General features: G+C 48.3%; 1 protein-coding gene across 1 annotated transcript in view; it reads left to right on the forward strand.

The window, feature by feature from the left end:
• The window catches only part of LOC145877211 (uncharacterized), a 26,196-nt gene extending 23,199 nt beyond the window's left edge, over positions 1 to 2,997 (forward strand). The window contains exon 3 of the mRNA XM_082972510.1: positions 2,502 to 2,997. The gene's annotated coding sequence lies outside the window, so the exon portion shown is untranslated. The remainder of the gene's footprint in view (positions 1 to 2,501) is intronic.
• The last annotated feature ends 2,003 nt before the right edge of the window (positions 2,998 to 5,000 follow it).

Here is a 5,000-nt window from a genome sequence, read left to right on the forward strand (position 1 = left end):
CCAGACGGGCTGCGGCGTTCTGGATGAGTTGTAGGGGTTTAATGGCACAGGCAGGGAGCCCAGCCAACAGCGAGTTGCAGTAATCCAGACGGGAGATGACAAGTGCCTGGATTAGGACCTGCGCCGCTTCCTGTGTGAGGCAGGGTCGTACTCTACGAATGTTGTAGAGCATGAACCTACAGGATCGGGTCACCGCCTTGATGTTAGTGGAGAACGACAGGGTGTTGTCCAGGATCACACCAAGGTTCTTAGCACTCTGGGAGGAGGACACAAGGGAGTTGTCAACCGTGATGGCGAGATCATGGAACGGGCAGTCCTTCCCCGGGAGGAAGAGCAGCTCCGTCTTGCCGAGGTTCAGCTTGAGCTGGTGATCCGTCATCCACACTGATATGTCTGACAGACATGCAGAGATGCGATTCGCCACCTGGTTATCAGAAGGGGGAAAGGAGAAGATTAATTGTGTGTCGTCTGCATAGCAATGATAGGAGAGACCATGTGAGGATATGACAGAGCCAAGTGACTTGGTGTATAGCGAGAATAGGAGAGGGCCTAGAACAGAGCCCTGGGGGACACCAGTGGTGAGAGCGCATGGTGCGGAGACAGATTCTCGCCATGCCACCTGGTAGGAGCGACCTGTCAGGTAGGACGCAATCCAAGCGTGGGCCGCGCCCGAGATGCCCAACTCGGAGAGGGTGGAGAGGAGGATCTGATGGTTCACAGTATCAAAGGCAGCAGATAGGTCTAGAAGGATGAGAGCAGAGGAGAGAGAGTTAGCTTTAGCAGTGCGGAGAGCCTCCGTGACACAGAGAAGAGCAGTCTCAGTTGAATGCCCAGTCTTGAAACCTGACTGATTAGGATCAAGAAGGTCATTCTGAGAGAGATAGCAGGAGAGCTGGCCAAGGACGGCACGTTCAAGAGTTTTGGAGAGAAAAGAAAGAAGGGATACTGGTCTGTAGTTGTTGACATCGGAGGGATCGAGTGTAGGTTTTTTCAGAAGGGGTGCAACTCTCGCTGAGGAGGCAGAATCAGGAGATAGGTTGGAGAAGGTTTGAGCAGAGGGAAGAGATGATAGGATGGAAGAGGAGAGAGTAGCGGGAGAGAGAGAGAGCGAAGGTTGGGACGGCGCAATACCATCCGAGTAGGGGCAGAGTGAGAAGTGTTGGATGAGAGCAAGAGGGAAATGGATACAAGGTAGTGGTCGGAGATTTGGAGGGGAGTTGCAATGAGATTAGTGGAAGAACAGCATCTAGTAAAGATGAGGTCAAGCGTATTGCCTGCCTTGTGAGTAGGGGGGGAAGGTGAGAGGGTGAGGTCAAAAGAGGAGAGGAGTGGAAAGAAGGAGGCAGAGAGGAATGAGTCAAAGGTAGACGTGGGGAGGTTAAAGTCACCCAGAACTGTGAGAGGTGAGCCATCCTCAGGAAAGGAACTTATCAAGGCGTCAAGCTCATTGATGAACTCTCCAAGGGAACCTGGAGGGCGATAAATGATAAGGATGTTAAGCTTGAAAGGGCTGGTAACTGTGACAGCATGGAATTCAAATGAGGAGATAGACAGATGGGTCAGGGGAGAAAGAGAGAATGTCCACTTGGGAGAGATGAGGATTCCAGTGCCACCACCCTGCTGGCTCGATGCTCTCGGGGTATGCGAGAACACGTGGGCAGACGAAGAGAGAGCAGTAGGAGTAGCAGTGTTATCTGTGGTAATCCATGTTCCCGTCAGCGCCAGGAAGTCTAGGGACTGGAGGGTAGCATAGGCTGAGATGAACTCAGCCTTGTTTGCTGCAGACCGGCAGTTCCAGAGGCTGCCGGAGACCTGGAACTCCACGTGGGTCGTGCGCGCTGGGACCACCAGGTTAGAGTGGCAGCGGCCACGCGGTGTGAAGCGTTTGTATGGCCTGTGCAGAGAGGAGAGAACAGGGATAGACAGACACATAGTTGACAAGCTACAGAAGTGTTGTTTCTTGTATTATTGTCTCCTGTGTCTTTAGAGAACTGTTTCACTTTGATATCCTTTTTCTTCTGTCCTGATTTTCTCTTTCTTTTCTTCTGTTAACTAGATATTCTTTGTTGTTCTTCGTTAGCTAGCTAGCTTCTTCCAAAAGAGTCCCTAGCAACTGCTTAGCAACTGGTAAACAATTCAGCTTGCTAAGATAACTACAATTTTATGAAAAATAGTTATTTTTCAAAAGCCTATCTTCTTTGTTTGTTGCTTGTTTTTTCTCCTATTCAGTCTTGCAGTTTTCTTTTGCTTTTTTCCGATGTACTTCACTCTAAAAACCATGTAAATTTCAATATTTGTAGGAGCTCATTTTTCAGCTGCTGCTGCTCAAATTGGAGTTCCGGAACAGTATAACATGTGATCATTCAACAAGTCTCAAGTTACCTTAACTGCTCCTTTTGATACCTAGAAACATCTACATTAAATGAATTAGTGAAAAGTGAGTTAACATTCTAATGTGAATGATGATGATTTCTAATATTGTATCTGGTTTCATCCATCAGATGTCTGTGATCTCACACTGGACCTAAACACAGTAAACAGACACCTCTCTCTGTCTGAGGAGAACAGAAAGGTGACATGGAGGAGAGAGAAGCAGCCGTATCCTGATCACCCAGAGAGATTTGAGGACTGGAGACAGGTGCTGTGTGGAGAGGGTTTGACTGGGCGCTGTTACTGGGAGGTAGAGTGGAGTGGGGGGATAATGGGGGCTGGTATAGGAGTGACATATAAAGGAATCAGCAGGAGAGGAAGGGTTGATGACTGTTGGCTTGGATACAATGACAAGTCCTGGAGTCTGTTCTGCTATGACAACAGTTACATTGCCTGGCATAATAATAATCCCACTACCATAGACGTCCCCTCCTCCAGCTGGTATAATAATAACTCCACTACCATAGACGTCCCCTCCTCCAGCTGGTATAATAATAACTCCACTACCATAGACGTCCCCTCCTCCAGCTGGTATAATAATAACTCCACTACCATAGACGTCCCCTCCTCCAGCTGGTATAATAATAACTCCACTACCATAGACGTCCCCTCCTCCAGCTGGTATAATAATAACTCCACTACCATAGACGTCCCCTCCTCCAGCTGGTATAATAATAACTCCACTACCATAGACGTCCCCTCCTCCAGCTGGTATAATAATAACTCCACTACCATAGACGTCCCCTCCTCCAGCTGGTATAATAATAACTCCACTACCATAGACGTCCCCTCCTCCAGCTGGTATAATAATAACTCCACTACCATAGACGTCCCCTCCTCCAGCTGGTATAATAATAACTCCACTACCATAGACGTCCCCTCCTCCAGCTGGTATAATAATAACTCCACTACCATAGACGTCCCCTCCTCCAGCTGGTATAATAATAACTCCACTACCATAGACGTCCCCTCCTCCAGCTGGTATAATAATAACTCCACTACCATAGACGTCCCCTCCTCCAGCTGGTATAATAATAACTCCACTACCATAGACGTCCCCTCCTCCAGCTGGTATAATAATAACTCCACTACCATAGACGTCCCCTCCTCCAGCTGGTATAATAATAACTCCACTACCATAGACGTCCCCTCCTCCAGCTGGCATAATAATAACTCCACTACCATAGACGTCCCCTCCTCCAGCTGGCATAATAATAACTCCACTACCATAGACGTCCCCTCCTCCAGCTGGCATAATAATAACTCCACTACCATAGACGTCCCCTCCTCCAGCTGGCATAATAATAACTCCACTACCATAGACGTCCCCTCCTCCAGCTGGTATAATAATAACTCCACTACCATAGACGTCCCCTCCTCCAGCTGGTATAATAATAACTCCACTACCATAGACGTCCCCTCCTCCAGCTGGTATAATAATAACTCCACTACCATAGACGTCCCCTCCTCCAGCTGGTATAATAATAACTCCACTACCATAGACGTCCCCTCCTCCAGCTGGTATAATAATAACTCCACTACCATAGACGTCCCCTCCTCCAGCTGGTATAATAATAACTCCACTACCATAGACGTCCCCTCCTCCAGCTGGTATAATAATAACTCCACTACCATAGACGTCCCCTCCTCCAGCTGGTATAATAATAACTCCACTACCATAGACGTCCCCTCCTCCAGCTGGTATAATAATAACTCCACTACCATAGACGTCCCCTCCTCCAGCTGGTATAATAATAACTCCACTACCATAGACGTCCCCTCCTCCAGCTGGTATAATAATAACTCCACTACCATAGACGTCCCCTCCTCCAGCTGGTATAATAATAACTCCACTACCATAGACGTCCCCTCCTCCAGCTGGTATAATAATAACTCCACTACCATAGACGTCCCCTCCTCCAGCTGGTATAATAATAACTCCACTACCATAGACGTCCCCTCCTCCAGCTGGTATAATAATAACTCCACTACCATAGACGTCCCCTCCTCCAGCTGGTATAATAATAACTCCACTACCATAGACGTCCCCTCCTCCAGCTGGTATAATAATAACTCCACTACCATAGACGTCCCCTCCTCCAGCTGGTATAATAATAACTCCACTACCATAGACGTCCCCTCCTCCAGCTGGTATAATAATAACTCCACTACCATAGACGTCCCCTCCTCCAGCTGGTATAATAATAACTCCACTACCATAGACGTCCCCTCCTCCAGCTGGTATAATAATAACTCCACTACCATAGACGTCCCCTCCTCCAGCTGGTATAATAATAACTCCACTACCATAGACGTCCCCTCCTCCAGCCCCCACAGAGTAGGAGTGTATCTGGACTGGTCAGCCGGCACTCTGTCCTTCTATAGAGCCTCCTCTGACACACTGACCCACCTGATCACATTCACCTCCACATTCACTGAGCCCCTCTATCCAGGGTTCTGGGTTTGGGACTCATTGTCCCTGTAAATAATAACACACACTCTCACACACTGGACACACACACACACTGGACACACACACACACTGGACACACACACACACTGGACACACA

This window comes from Salmo salar, unplaced genomic scaffold, assembly GCF_965601325.2.
Source record: "Salmo salar unplaced genomic scaffold, fSalSal1 ptg000721l, whole genome shotgun sequence".
NCBI lineage: Eukaryota > Metazoa > Chordata > Actinopteri > Salmoniformes > Salmonidae > Salmo > Salmo salar.